This window comes from Rhinoraja longicauda, chromosome 40, assembly GCF_053455715.1.
Source record: "Rhinoraja longicauda isolate Sanriku21f chromosome 40, sRhiLon1.1, whole genome shotgun sequence".
Lineage (NCBI taxonomy): Eukaryota > Metazoa > Chordata > Chondrichthyes > Rajiformes > Arhynchobatidae > Rhinoraja > Rhinoraja longicauda.
This window is the reverse complement of record NC_135992.1, coordinates 5,035,022-5,050,642: the sequence shown is the minus strand read 5'-3', so window position 1 is coordinate 5,050,642 and position 15,621 is coordinate 5,035,022. Positions and strand designations below refer to the sequence as shown.

The 15,621-nt window shown below is 48.5% G+C and overlaps 1 protein-coding gene across 3 annotated transcripts in view; it reads left to right on the top strand.

Annotated features, from left to right (window-relative positions):
* Positions 1 to 2,652: 2,652 nt before the first annotated feature.
* The window catches only part of scaf1 (SR-related CTD-associated factor 1), a 59,076-nt gene continuing 46,107 nt past the window's right edge, over positions 2,653 to 15,621 (top strand). Inside the window, exon 1 of one of the 3 annotated variants that reach the window (XM_078430798.1) lies at positions 2,653 to 2,707. The gene's annotated coding sequence lies outside the window, so the exon portion shown is untranslated. Of the gene's footprint in view, positions 2,812 to 15,621 lie in introns of all 3 variants that reach the window. The other 2 variants (XM_078430797.1, XM_078430799.1) reach the window with 2 other exon arrangements.

Sequence of the window (15,621 nt, the reverse complement as noted above, 5' to 3'; positions counted from 1 at the left end):
CCGGAGGTTGTGGTCATGTTCGGCCACGTCCCTCCCATAGACCAGAATGTCATCCACAATAATCGCGCAGGGCAGACCTGCAAATAGTTGTTCCATAGAACGCTGAAATACCTCGCTGGCAGAGTTGATGCCGAACGGCATCCGTAAAAACTTAAACCTGCCGAAGGGCGTGCTGAACGTGGTCAGATCCGTGGAGCGTTTGTCCAGGGGTATCTGCCAAAACGAGCTCCTTGCATCGAGGACGGAGAACACAGTAGCTTGTCCCACCTGGGCGGCAACATCTTCGACAGTCCTCATGGGGTAGTGGGGCCGTTTAATTGCCATATTTAAGTCCTTGGGGTTAATGCACACCCGTATCTCATTTTTTCCTTTCTTCAACGTGGCGACCATGGTGGAGACCCATACGGTTGGATCGCTGACAGCCTCCAGCACTCCCATGTTGACCATGTCCTTGAGCATATTCTCCACTTTGCCCTTCATGGCAAAAGACACCCTGTGGGGTGGACGGATCACGGGCTCCACAGATGGGTCTGTCGCGATCTTGTACACCACCGGCAGCTTCCCCAGCTTGTCGTCAAACAGGTCTGGGTACTCACATAGTGGATCCATCACAGGTTGCACCTTGTGGACCGTATGGTTAAACGACACCAGCCCAAGATCCTGGCATGCCCGGTTGCTAAGCAACGTCACACAGTCACTGTCCAGAATGAAGAAAGACAGGTCCTGGGAACCTTCCTGCAGCACGCAGTGGAAGGTCGCCCTCCCCACAGGTGTTAGTTCCTCTCCCCCATAGGCACGCAAAACAGAGCGGTCGGCAATCAGCAGCTCATTATTCCTTATCCGGTGGAACAGCTTTGTTGACATTACGTTCACCTTCGCCCCCGTGTCAAGTTTAGCAGAGAAACACTTATTGTTGACAGTTATGTTCACAGAAGGATCGGGGAGGCGAGATCGGCTGTGGAGGAGAGTGTAAATACTTACATCTCCCGTGGAAAAGCTGGGCTCAGAGTCCATCTCGCTATCAACCTGCAAAAGATTGTCTAGGAGTTGTCTGGGAGCTGAGGGAACTTTCCCACGGGATCGGCAGGCAGCCGCAAAATGGTTTCTTCTCCCGCAGAAATTGCATGTCTTCCCAAGGGCTGGGCACTGTGATTCTGAGGAGTGTACGTAGCTGCAGTTAGGACACTTGTTAGATCTTGGGTCCCGGGGTGTGCGAACGGGCCGCTGTGGAGGGCGAAAGTTCTCCCTCATCCGTCGTTGTCCAGCAACTCCAGTTAAATTTACGGCTCGGTTGTCAGACCCCCTCTGTCCGTGAGGATGGTGGACCACTTCGGCAATGCGGCACGCATGCATTGCTTGAGTCAGGGTTAGGTCAGGCCGTTGCAGCAGGTCGGCACGCAGCTTCTGATCGACCATACCGGTAACGAGAATGTCTCTGACGAGCTGGTCGCGCATGGTTTCGAATCGGCACCGCTGGGCAAGGTGTCGCAGGTCGGCAATGAAGCATTCAACAGGTTCATCCGGCTGTTGCTTGCGTGAGAAGAACCTGGCCCGCTCCAGTATACGGTTGGAGGGCAGGTCGCATAGCTCCGCGAATTTGCGCAAAAGACATACCGGGTCGTCGGCCGATTCAGCTGGCTCGACCGGCTGGTCGTTGTCATCCAGGACCGCTGGTGCATAGACAAAGGCTTGAGCTCTCTTCATTGCGTCGGGACCGGCCAGGTTGAGCAAAAGTGATGCTTTGACCGCGGCTGGGTCGTTCCGGTTCGCAATATTGACGTAGTGAGTGTAGTCCATCACAAAAGTCGACCATCGTTCCGCAATGTCGGCATCGAAGACAAGGGGAGATGGCTTTCGGCATGAGGACGCCATATCGAGGGAAACCCGAAACTGGGCACTAACGGGAACAAAATAAATGAAAACCGGTAAACGGGAAACGCTCGTATCCCACTTCTGACACCATGTAAAGGAGTGTTCTCTGACACACTGTAACCTTTACTGGTAGTTTATTATAGCACATGGCACACACGTCCCAGCACTGACTGCATCCAGCCTTCAGACGTACCGGGACCTAAAAGGGTGGAACAAAGGGAGGAGACTACAGTTGTACTAATAGGATGGGGCGTGGTTAGTGGTGATAAGGTAGCTACAGTATAGGTTGCATGCATAACCATCTACAATGTGTATTTTGTTAGTATGTGTATACACATATAAACACTGAAAATTATTCACAGAAATATACACACTGAATTTTTTTCCTCTCTCGTTTATTATATTGTTCACAGTGCACTATGTTTACACATTGTGTTGTGCTGCTGCAAGTAGGAATTTCATTGCTCTATCTGGACAGATGACAATAATATATTTTTGACTCTTTACATGCTGTCCCTTTAAGAAGCCTTCGTGAGTCTCCGCCACCACTCGGCGGCCCCCGCCGCCACCTCGTCACCTCCTCGGCAATCTCCGGAAACGCTCGGCCGCCTCCGCGCCTCCCCGTCCTCGTCCCCTCGTCCTTCCCCGCTTCCGCTCGGCTCCCCCCCCGCCGGCCGGCCGGCGCGCCGCGCCGCGCACCCTGGGAGTTGGAGTCCAGTGCCCGGCGGGGCCCGCGGCGGCAGGCGGCCGGAGACGGGGAGACTACAACTCCCAGGGTGCTCGGCGGCGGCGGCGGCGCCTGCGCACTGGGCGGGCGAGCGGACAGTGCATTGTGGTAAGATGGTGGCTTCTCCATTGTTCAGCTGTGTGTTTGCAAGAGGAAAAAACCCCCCTGAAAGCGACCCTTGGAGGGAATAAGGCCTGAAATTCACATGTAAGGTAATATTAAACCCACCTGTGAAAAAATGAATGGGATTAGCAAGAATTTGGAGCCATTGAATTTTGTCTATGATGGATTAAGAATATATTAATCACAGTGGGGGCATTGCAGCAGGGCTTTATTGGGTCTTGCTGGCCAAAGAGGGGAGGGTATTGCAGTCTACAACAATCTAGGGCTCTTATGTCCTGCTAATCAGTTGTTTTCTCCACAATCCCTCAATTATTAAGATCCAACTTGGAGGGAAATTAGGCATCATCCCTTCCCCTCCCCTCCACACTTTCCACCATTCCCTCTCATCCACCTTAAACCCCCCCCCCCCCCCCCCCTCCCAGCAGAACACAAACCAACACTTGGCATCATTCCACAGTCAACAGGGTAACCAGATCGTGATTCCCACCCTGTTGCTATCTGTGCTTCTGTCTCGTCCACTTTGGGGGCTAAATTTATATATATATATTTTTTTAAAATCTTCTCTGAAGGTTTTTAATGTTTGCCGTGTGCCTCTTGGAAAATTGTCAGTACATGAAGGTATGCAAGGTATTATTGTAGACCTGTCAAAATATTGAAGAATATGCATATCTGTATTGCACTTGTAAGAACTGTACCTGTGTTAAAATATTTCTTGAATTAGTCATCTTCTGTGCAAATGACAGATTTTAAATCGATTTTACTTTTATCTTGTTGTATAGTTTGTTGTGCATTTTCCCTGGTTGGTAAAAGGGATGTTACTGTCTGGGAAACACACAGATTTTCTGCATAGACGTCAAACTCACTCAGCAGTGTTGCATATACAGTAGATGCCTTGCAATGTGTCACAGTCCAAAACTCAGGTGCATCCTTCACTGTGTGATAACTCTCTTGGTAGTCTATTGTATCCTCACTGAGTAATGCTGTGGAAATGTTCTGTCCTGAATGTAATTGACACTGGATTAAGACATGTGTAGGAAGGAACTGCAGATGCTGGTTTAAACCGAAGATAGATACAAAAAGCTGGAGTAACTCAGCGGGACAGGCAACATCTCTGGAGAGAAGGAATGGGTGACGTTTCGGGATGAGATACTTCTTCAGACTGGAAGGGCCTCGACCCGAAATGTCATCCATTCCTTCTCTCCAGAGATGCTGCCTGTCACGCTGAGTTACTCTGGCTTTTTGTGTCTATCCTGGATTAAGATATCTCGTGTCTCGTTTGATTAAAGATTATTGCAGTTATCATGTTTTTTTAATGTTCTGAACTGGATGTTGAATTATGGCTTCAGAGGTGAAAGCCAAATAGATACCCAAAAGGGCTTTAATGAGGAAATTATTTAAAGTGGAGTAGAAAAGTGAGTGAACACCCTTCACAGAGTATGTACCACTTCGAGCAGTTGATCTTTGATTTCCCACTAATGTACATAGACAATCCATCTCCAAACAGTATAACTTCTTACTTTATTGTCCCATCCATCTCCGAACCTGCGGTGTTGTTCATTTGTAGGGATATTTTTGTAGGGCTGGTGGGGGACATTGCATAGTTCAAAAAGGGTACAACAGGATTGATCTTTCTCCTGATTCCTTCTCCCAAAATAACCATTCTCCACATCAATTAGCGCAGATTAGAATATCAGACGGTGAAGTTAATGCTGCCTTTGACCAGCACACACCGATAGAATGTAGAACAGTGCAGCACAAGAACAGGCCCTTCCGTCAACCATTTCTGTGCTGAACACGATGCCAAGACCATCACCTCCACCTGTACGTCACCCAAGATAGACACAAAAAGCTGGAGTAACTCAGCGGGACAGGCAGCATCTCTGGAGAGAAGGAATGGGTGACGTTTCGGGTCGAGACCCTTCTTCTGAGGAAGGGTCACCCATTCCTTCTCCCCAGAGATGCTGCCTGTCCCGCTGAATTACTCCAGTTTTTTTTGTCTCTCTTCGGTTTAAACCAGCATCTGCAGTTCCTTCCTGCACATAACCCATATCCCACCATTCACTGCATATCCAAAAGTCTTCTAACTGCCACTAATGTATCTGCTTTAACCACAACCCTTGGTGCATCCCAGGCACTTTTCATCCTCTGTAAAAAAAAAAAAAAATCTTTCCCCACACATCTTCTTTAAACTTTGCCCCTCTCTCAGGTGAGAGAGGCAAAGTTTAAAGAATGTTAAACAAACCTGTGTCCTCTAGTATTTGACTTTTCCATACTGGGGAAAAGATTCTGACTGTCTACCGTATCTATACTTTCTAATTAAACTCACTGGGAACTGTGGTGCAAAAGCAGTAACATTTCCAAAGTTTCTGAAGCTGAGTCCCTATTTGAGAAAACTGGGAAATAGATTCGAGGCTGTGTGCATGTCCCATAAAAATAAAATCCTGGAAGTTGGAAGATTATGAATATAAATTCATTAATATTTTAGACATTAATGAGGACTGATAAGGGGAAATCGAAGCTGTTTCTGCTGATTGGGATGGAATTTACATGCAGTAGTTGGTGAAGATTTGTAGAATCCCACAAATGGTAGTTGATGGAGACGCAAAGAACTGCAGACGTCTTGAGCAAAACACAAAATGCTGGAGGAACTCAGCCAGTAAGGTAATGTGTGGAGGGAATGGACAGACATTGCTAGATTTTAATATGGGATTAATAATTTTTGTTAAACTAAAGTATTGATAAAGATTGGGTGAAAGTTTTTACAGTGTTAGGTCAGCCATGATTTTGTTGAACCACAAAATAGCCATACTTATTTTGTATTTCTTCTGAGTAACATATCTTAATTATATATTGAGACTACAACTGGAATGTTGTGTGAAGTCAATTCTGCTTTATTTCGACCAGCAAACATCGATAGAATATAGAACAGTTTAGCACGAGAAAGGGCCTTCTGTCTACCATTTCTGTGCCGAACATGATGCCAAAATCACCACTCATCTACCTGCACATAGCCCCTATCCCTCAATTCCCTGCATATCCATGTGCCCATCCAAAAGTCTTCTAGATGCCACTAATGTATGTGCTTTAACTCCTTTCCCGGCAACACATTCTGGTCTCCCTCTCTCGGGAAGGGTAAACTTGACGAATAAGTAGAGCAATGAAGAGTTGGCAGACTGATTTCTGGGAAGGATTGTACTGTGAGGAGAATTTAGAAGGATGAAAAGTCTTCTCATTCCATCAAGCAAAATTCAGACAGGGTTTGACAGGGTAGTTGGAGGGATTTTGGTTCCTGTGGCTGGGATGTCTGATGTTAGGAATCTCAGTCTCAGCATAAAGAGTCAGTTGTTCAGGACTAAAATGAGAAGTCTATCCACTTAACAAATGGCACACCAGGCTAAGAGGCTAAATGGCCTACTACTGTGTCTTTATATTGTGTTCTTGTGTGTCCGTAAAGCCACCCTGTCCAGTAGGTATGTTGTTGTTCGTCCTTCGGGTTGGAAGAGGACCATGACTTCACTTTCAGTTGGACGATTGGTGACTGTGGGTCCGGAAGTGACTGGTGAGGCCAATCCGGGCCCGGAAGGCAGGCCCACACGTAGGACTCAAGTGGATGGGTGCTGCAGTGGAAGTGGAGGTAGCCCGGGCCTTGCGCGCGGTGCGTTTCCTCTGGGCCTCTGCAGTGTGTCTGTTCTCTGCTGCACGGGCTCCTGTGGTGAGCTTGCTATGCCAGGTTGGACGGTCCAGAGCAAGAGACTCCCAAGTGCTGAGGTTGATGTCCAAGTCTTTGAGGGACACTTTGAGGCAGTCCTTAAACCGTTTCTTCTGTCCTCCTACTGAGCGCTTGCCCTGACACAGTTCTCCATACAGAAGCTGTTTTGGCAGTCGACTCTCGGGCATTCTGACGACATGGCCTGCCCATCTGGCTTGGGCTTTCCGTAGGAGGGTGTGGACGCTGGGGATTCCGGCCCGTTCCAAGACCTCTGTGCCGGGAATTTTGTCCTGCCACCTGACGTGAAGGAGTCGGCGTAGGCAGCTCAAGTGAAAGTGGTTGAGCTGTTTGGCATGTCTGCTGTAGACAGTCCAGGTCCCACTGGCATAGAGAAGAGTGGTGAGTACCACTGCACGGTAGACCTTCAGCTTGGTGGTAAGGCTGAGTCCTCTCCGCTCCCAAACATTCCCACGGACATAAGAGGTGGGGAACCGCGGCATCCTGCAGTTTTAGGCCACGCTAGCAACTAATGGGCAGACTGAAAGCGATGATCGATGGAGCTGGATGTGGAGAGGGGTAAACATCTTGCGAGCTGGGAACAGGTTTTATCAGCACTTTGGAACAAATCTTCCCATGTAGAACCCATGCACCCAGAGGGTGGCACAGTGGCACAGCGATGGAGCTGCTGCCTCACAGGGTTCACCCTGGACCTTGGGTGCGTCTGTGCGGAGTTTGTACGTTCCGCCCGTGACCACGTGGATTTCCTCCGGGTGTTCTGGTCTCCTTCCACGCTCCAAAGACATGCAGGCCTGTAGGTTAATTGTCTTCTGTAAATTTCCTCTAAAGTGTACCGTGCAAAGATAGACACAAAATGCTGGAGTAACTCAGCGGGACAGGCAGCAGATATGGAGAGAAAGAATGGGTGACGTTTCGGGTCGAGACCCTTCTTCAGGATGCAAAACTGGGATAACAAAGAATGAATGTATCTATGGTTGGCGTGGACTCAGTAGGCTGAAAGGCTTGTTTCCATACTGTGTCTCTGAGCTAAAACTAAACCTTCAGCATTGGAAACGGAATCTCTTTCACCTTTGGCATAAACTACACAAACCCAAGGCATTCCTAAGATTGATTCCTTCCCACATATGTAGATGGAGACACAAGAGACTACAGATGGCGGAATCTTGAAGAAAACACAAAGTGCTGGAGGAACTCAATGGATCAGGCAGCATCTGGGGAGGGAATTGGACAGGTGACGTTCCGGGTCAGTACCCTTCTTCAAACCCAGAAGAATCCAAGTCTGACAAATCAGTGTCTGAAGAAGGGTGCTGACCTGAAACAGTGCCCTCACCTGATCTGCTGAGTTCTTCCAGCGCCTTGTGTTTTTCCCCATAGGTTGAAGTCCATCAACATAAGCTTTCTAAGTTTGAGGTGTTTGGCTTCAGTTTAACTGAAGGCTTGACTGGAAACAAATGTCTTTTCCAACGCATTGACTGTATCATACTTTTGGAGATCGTGACATTGTGATAAGCAATATCAAATTGCCAATCATTTTTACATTAAGTTTAAATAATGTTCCTTATTTTATTTTGTCTTGTGTTGATGTTATACCTCAGACTGATGCTAATTGATCTTCATGTTGCGATTTAGGATTTGTCCACCAGCTGAATTACAGCACCGGTCAAAAATCAAACCACTAAACTCAAGCTTCTGCTGACCAGCAAGTCTGAAATATAAACACTGAACGCACTGGAATTTAGAAGGATGAGGGGGGACCTCATTGAAACTTACCGAATTGTGAAAGGCCTGGATAGAATGAACGTGGAGAGTCAAAGGCCAGAGGGCACAGCCTCAGAATAAAAGGACGCAACTTTAGAAAGGAGATGGGGAGGAATACCTTTAGCCACAGGGTGGTGAATATGTGGAATTAATTGCCACAGACAGCTGTGGAGGCCAAGTCATTGGGTATTTTTAAGGGGGAGATTGGCAGATTCTTGATTAGTACGGGCATCAACGGTGATGGGGAGAAGGCAGGAGAATAGGGTTGAGAGGGAACGATAGATCTGCAATGAATGAATGAATGAATGGAGGAGTAGACTCGATGGGTAGAATTAGTAATTCTGCCCCTATGTCTTATGAGCTTATGAGCAGGGAAGAAGATTCTAAAGCTGTCAACCAAGATGATCGTCATAGTCCAGGGAATACTGAAAGAGAACCTTCAGCGTAAAATAAGTACTTTTTCTTCCTGACCATTGCATTTTGAAATGGGCACCTGGTGCACCATCTTTGACTTTAATGCATTCTTACAAGGCCTTCTTCTGTCAGTGTTCCTAGTCAGCCCTTCGGCCCAACATCCATGTCCCATCTAAGCTGGTCCCATTTGCCTGCGTTTGGCCCATATCCCTCCGGACCTTCCCTATCCGTGTACCTGTCCAAGTATCTAAGGGCCTGTTCCAGCCCACGGGCCTGTTTCTCTGCTGTACGACCCCATGGCTCTACCACCCAGGAGCTGGTGGGTGGCGGGGGGGGGGGGGGGGGGGAGAAGCACCACAGAAAACGAGCTTCTCCTCCTCCCATTGTCTTCCCATATCTCCTGCCACACTCACCAAATCTTTGAAGATGTTCTGCACTTTGTCCCTTGGGTTTCCTTCATCAACAGAAGACAAGAGAGAATTCACGATCAATCTCCATTGAGAAACGCAGTAATGTTTCACATCCCTAACAAGCCAGGTTGTGGCAAACGGCAAGATCTGGAATAAAGGGCTAATATCCGTGATGAAGACCATGAAGTTATATTCCGTTCGCCAATATCCCACAGCGAATGAAACTTGTATGTTTTTACTTGGTTAGCCAATACATGACACCAGTTCAGTTAGTATAAGAAAATAACTGCAGATGCTGGTACAAATCGATTTATTCACAAAATGCTGGAGTAACTCAGCAGGTCAGGCAGCATCAAGGGTCTCGACCCGAAACGTCACCCATTCCTTCTCTCCCGAGATGCTGCCTGACCTGCTGAGTTACTCCAGCATTTTGTGAGTACATCAGTTCAGTTTATTGTCACATGTACTGAGAGGTACAGTGAAAAGTCTTTGTTGCGTGCTAATCAATGTGGTTGACCCTTCTTTCCAGGGGCTGTTAGGCATGGACATTGATTACCAGTCTTAGTTTAGTTCGGAGATACAGCGTGGAAACAGGACCTTAGGGCCCACCGAGTCTGCGCCAACCAGCGATCCCCGCACACTAGCTCTATCCTACACACTGGGGACAATTTACAGAAGCCAATTAACCCCGACAAACCTGCACATCTTTGGGATGTGGGAGGCAACTGGAGAAAACCCACGCAGGTCACGGGGAGAAGGTACAAACTCCGTACAGACAAGCACTCGTCGTCAGGATTAAACCCGGGTCTCTGGCGCTGTAAGGCAGCAACTATTCTGCCACCGCGCCGCCCTGTCTTGCCAACAATGTCTTTCTCCGGGTGCTCCGGTTTCCTCCCACATCCCAAAGACGTGCGGATTTGTAGGTTAATTGGCCTCCGTAAATTGCCCCTAGTATGTAGGAAGTGAAAGTGGGATAACATAGAACTGCTGTGAACGGGCGATTGATGGTGGGCCCAGACTCAGTGGACCCAAGGGTCTATTCTCACACTGTTTCCCAAACTATATCCTGTGAATGAATAAATAGAAGCTTTGGTTTTTCCTTCAAATTAGCTTGATCGATTACAGGTTGCTGCACGTTGGCTTATAGTGAGCCAAATAGTTGTTCTTGCCTGCGTAAACCCAGAGAGTGGGTGTCAGTGGGACATTTCCCTGCTGCCATCCAGCATATGCATGGTCCAGTCCCGGTCTCGCCCAGCTAGGGTGAGATCCAAGATGAGATTCACTGAGCAGGAGTTTTAGGAGCCGAGACTGATATTTAATGCTTCCCTTCACAAAATGCTGGAGTCTGAAGAAGGGTCTCGACCCGAAACGTCACCCATTCCTTCTCTCCTGAGATGCTGCCTGGCCTGCTGAGTTACTCCAGCATTTTGTGAAATAAATACCTTCGATTTGTACCAACATCTGCAGTTATTTTCTTACACTTTAATGTTTCCCTCCTATCCTTGCCCCTTCCTTTGGAAAGGTGAACTCTCAGGGGAAATCCATGCCAAGTACAGGAAGTGTTACATTACAGACTGCCCAACTGCAGCACGATAGCGCAGCGGTAGATTTGCTGCCTTACCGCGTATAGACCCGGGTTCGATCCCGACTAGGGGTGCTGTCTGTATGGAGTTGCACGTTCTCCCCGTGACCACGTAGGTTTTCTCCAAGATGTTCGGTTTCCTCCCACACTCCAAAGACGTACAGGTTTGCAGGTTAATTGGCTTGGTATAATTGTAAATTGTCCCTAGTGTGTAGGATAGTGTTAGTGTGAGGGGATCGCTGGTCGGTGTGGACTCGGTAGGCTGAAGGGCCTGTTTCCGCGCTGTATCTCTAAACTAAACTAAACTAGACTGGTCAGATTTCTGTGCTGATGTGCCACTATAATTCTGTTGGCATAAAATCCTTGTCTTTTCTCTTTCATCCCCAAAATGGGTTCCACAGAGTACTCTGTAGATTTCTCATTCTCCCTTTTTAGTTTGATAGACACAGTGCGGAAACAGGCCCTTCGGCCCACCAAGTCCGTGCCGACCTGCGATCCCTGCACGCTAACGCTAACACACACACACACACACACACACACACACACACACACACACACACACACACACACACACACACACACACACACACACACAATCACACACACAATCACACACACACACACACACACACACACACCCCCACCCCCCCACACCCACCCCACCCCCCACACCCCCCCCCCCCCCCCCCGGAGAGAAGGAATGGGTGATGTTTTGGGTCAAGACCCTTCAGATCTATGTCTATGTAGTTCAGAGCTTATTTGGAGGTTGTAGTGTTTCATAGCCTAATGGCTGTTGGGGAGTAGCTGTTCCTGAATGTGGAAGTTACAGTTTTCAGGCTCCTGTACATTCTTCCCGATGGCAGGAGTGAAATGAGAGCGTGGCCAGGGTGGTGTGGGTCTCTGATGATGCTGGCTGCCTTTTTGAGGCAGTGACACCTGTAAATCCCTTCGAGGTCAGAACCCGTGATGGACTGGGCAGTGTTCACCACTTTGACTGTGTGGTTGTGCCAATGCAGTTTTCCGTCGTTATTTGTCATGGGTTTGATTCTGTGATTTATCTCGCTTTTCGTTCATCCATTTTCCCCTGCGCTCTCTGGAGGTTGCTGGCAGCAGTGGGTTCTGAAGCCTCAGTCAGATAAAGATCTACCTGTGAGACGTTGGAGCCATTTGAGAATAATGTATATCACAGTGTAGCCTGCTGCTACCTACACTGAATGCCTGCAGACATATTTTTCGTGCTGTGGAAATGAGGAACTGCAGATGCTGCTTAATACACAAAAGGGCATAAAGTGCTGGAGTAACTGCAGGTTAGGCAGCGTTTAATTTAGAGATACAGCGTGGAAACAGGCCCTTCGGCCCACCACGTCTGCGCCGACCAATGATCCCCGCACATTAACACTATCCTACACCCACTAGGACCGATTTTTTTAACATCTACCAAGCCAATTAACCTACAAACCTGCATGTCTTTGGAGTGTGGGAGGAAACCGAAGTGCTCGTAGAAAACCCACGCAGGTCACGTGGAGAACGTACAAACTCCGTACAGACAGCACCTGTGGTCGGGATGGAACCCGGGTCTCCGACGCTGCATTCGCTGTAAGGCAGCAACTCCACCGCTGCGCCACCGTGACCGCTGGAGAATGTGGACGGGTGACATTTCAGGTCGAGACAGTCTGGAGAAGGGTCTCGGCCCGAAACATCACCTATCCATATTTTGTTCTATTTGTTTCCTATTCCACCAATGCTGAGGCCAGCTGTAATACCTGAATTCCTGCCAAAGCTGAAATAAACTAACTCCACACAAATTAAACTCGTGGAGTTTATGGTGCAAGTGTCTCTGTGTCACAGTGCCACCTGTCTGGCTACCAAGTCGCCTCTGTGGTAGTGTAAGAAAATAACTGCAGATGCTGGTACAAATCGAAGGTATTTATTCACAAAATGCTGGAGTAACTCAGCAGGTCAGGCAGCATCTCGGGAGAGAAGGAATGGGTGACGTTTCGGGTCAAGACCCTTCTTCAGACTCTATGGTAATACTCCTTTTTAAAAAAGGATTTGATTTGTGCATGCCAGCAGAACTCTCTGTTCACGGACGTCTGATCACGGAGCAATCCTGCGATTTTGGATCGCAGTTTTGTAACCATTTGCCTTTCACCCCTGTTAGCACAGTTTAGAGACACAGCGTGGAAACAGGCCCTTCGTCCCACCGAGCCCAACAATTCTATCCTTCACACTCGGGACAGGTTACAGAAGCCAATTAACCTGCAAACCTGTACCTCGTGGGCATGTGGGAGGAAACCGGAGCACCTGGAAGAAACCCATGCGGTCATAGGGAGAACGTGCAGCCTCCGTACAGACAGCACCCATGGTCTGGATCCAATCCGGGTCTCTGGCGCTGTAATGCAGCAAATCTACTGCTGCGCTATGATGCCACCCTTTGTTCGAGGCCTCATTCAGGTGGTTACTGCCAGGTTGCTGAATGGTGGAAGTCAAATGCTTTGAATCGAATTGATCCAGCAGTAATGTCCTCTAACCAAGAGATGGACTGACTTGTCCTGTGATCGTGTAATATACTGTCGCTATATCACTGACTGACCCTGTGACAGTGTAGTCTTGTTGCTGTGTGACTGACCGATCGACTCTGTCATCGCCTAGAGTTGTCATTGTGTGACTAGCTGACTCCATGTTGATGTAGTTCTGTCCGTATGTGACCAATGCCCTCTGATGTAGTTCTATCTTGTGTAAGAAAATAACTGCAGATGCTGGTACAAATCGAAGGTATTTATTGACAAAATGCTGGAGTAACTCAGCAGGTCAGGCAGCATCTCAGGAGAGAAGGAATTGGGTGACGTTTCGGGTCGAGACCCTTCTTCAGACTCTTCGCAGTAACCACCTGAATGGGGCCTCGAAAAAAGGGTGGCACCATAGCGCAGTCTGAAGAAGGGTCTCGACCCGAAACGTCACCCATTCCTTCTCTCCCGAGATGCTGCCTGACCTGCTGAGTTACTCCAGCATTTTGTGAATAAATCACTCGTTCACACCAGTTCTATGTTGTCCCACTCCTTGCACACCGGGGGGCAAGTTACGGAGTCCAATTAACCGACAAACCCACGCGTCTTTGGGACGTGAGGGTAAACCACGAGGAAACGCACTCGGTCACAGGGGGAACATGCAAACTCCAAACCGACAGCACCTGAGATCAAGATTGAAGCTGGGTCTCTGCGCTGTGAGGCAGCAGCTCTACCAACTGTGCCACTGTGCCACCCTAAACAATTGTGCCAGGCAGGAGAGGTTTGAGAGCAGAGATGAGCTCTGTGCAAAACAGTTCTACCAGAGCGTACAACTTCTCTGCTACATCGTTTTGAGTGAACTTCTGAAGTTGGGTCCCGACCGAAACATCGCTTCTAAATGTTCTCAATAGACAATAGGTGCAGGAGGAGGCCATTCGGCCCTTCGAGCCAGCACCGCCATTCAATGTGATCATGGCTGATCATTCTCAATCAGTACCCCGTTCCTGCCTTCTCCCCATACCCCCTGACTCCGCTATCCTTAAGAGCTCTATTTAGCTCTTGAATGCATTCAGAGAATTGGCCTCCACTGCCTTCTGAGGCAGAGGATTCCACAAATTTACAACTCTCTGACTGAAAACGTTTTTCCTCATCTCAGTTCTCCAGAGATGCTGCCGGACCCACTGAGTTACTCCAGCACTATGTGTCTTCATTTGTAAGCCAGCGTCTACTTCTAGCACCACAGTTTCTCACTTCACAACCCAAGCACTGTAGTCAGGCACAAAATGCTGGAGTAACTCAGCGGGACAGGCAGCATCTCTGGAGAGAAGGAATGGGTGACGTTTCAGGCCGAGACCCTTCTTCAGACTGGTGAGGGATAAAGGGAAACGAGAGATATAGACAATGATGCGGAGAGATGAAGAACAATGAATAAAAGATATGCAACAAAAGTAACGATAACAAAGGAAACGGGCCATTGTTAGCTGTTTGTAGGGTGAAAATGAGAAGCTGGTGTGACTTGAAGGTATCACAAAATGCTGGAGTAACTCAGCAGGTCAGGCAGCATCTAGGAGAGAAGGAATGGGTGATGTTTCGGGTCGAGACCCTTCTTCAGACTGATGTCAGGGGGGGCGGGGCGAAGAAAGGCTATAGGTGGAGACAGGGAGATAGTGGGAGAACTGGGAAGGGGGAGGGGAAGAGAGGGACAGAGGAACTATCTAAAGTTACAGAAGTCAATGTTCATACCGCTGGGGTGTAAGCTGCCCAAGCGAAATCTGAGATGCTGTTCCTCCAATCTGTGCTGGGCCTCACTATGACAATGGAGGAGGCCCATGACAGAAAGGTCAGACTGGGAGTGGGAGGGGGAGTTGGAGTGCTCAGCCACCGGGAGATCAGGTTGGTTAAGGCGGACTGAGCGAAGGTGTTGAGCGAAACGATCGCCGAGCCTGCGTTTGGTCTCGCCGATGTAGAGAAGTTGACATCTAGAACAGCGGATACAATAGATGAGGTTGGAGGAGGTGCAGGTGAACCTCTGTCTCGCCTCACCTACCTTTCATTACATTTCTGAGGCTAAGGCTCAGGACCACCTTAGGTTGTACTGATGCCCCAATAGATTTAAGCTAACATATTTTTAGTCTAGAAGTTTAGATTTAGATTTTTTAGATTTAGAGATACAGCGCGGAAACAGGCCCTTCGGCCCACCGTCCGCGCCGCCCAGCGATCCCCGCACACTAACACTATCCTACACCCACTAGGGACAATTTTTACATTTACCCAGTCAATTAACCTACATACCTGTATGTCTTTGGAGTGTGGGAGGAAACCGAAGATCTCGGAGAAAACCCACGCAGGTCACGGGGAGAACGTACAAACTCCGTACAGACGGCGCCCGTAGTCAGGATTGAACATGAGTCTCCGGCGCTGCATTCGCTGTAAGGCAGCAACTCTACCGCTGTGCCACCGTGCCGCCTAAGTTAGCTTTAAACTCTTCAGCTGCTGTGGTG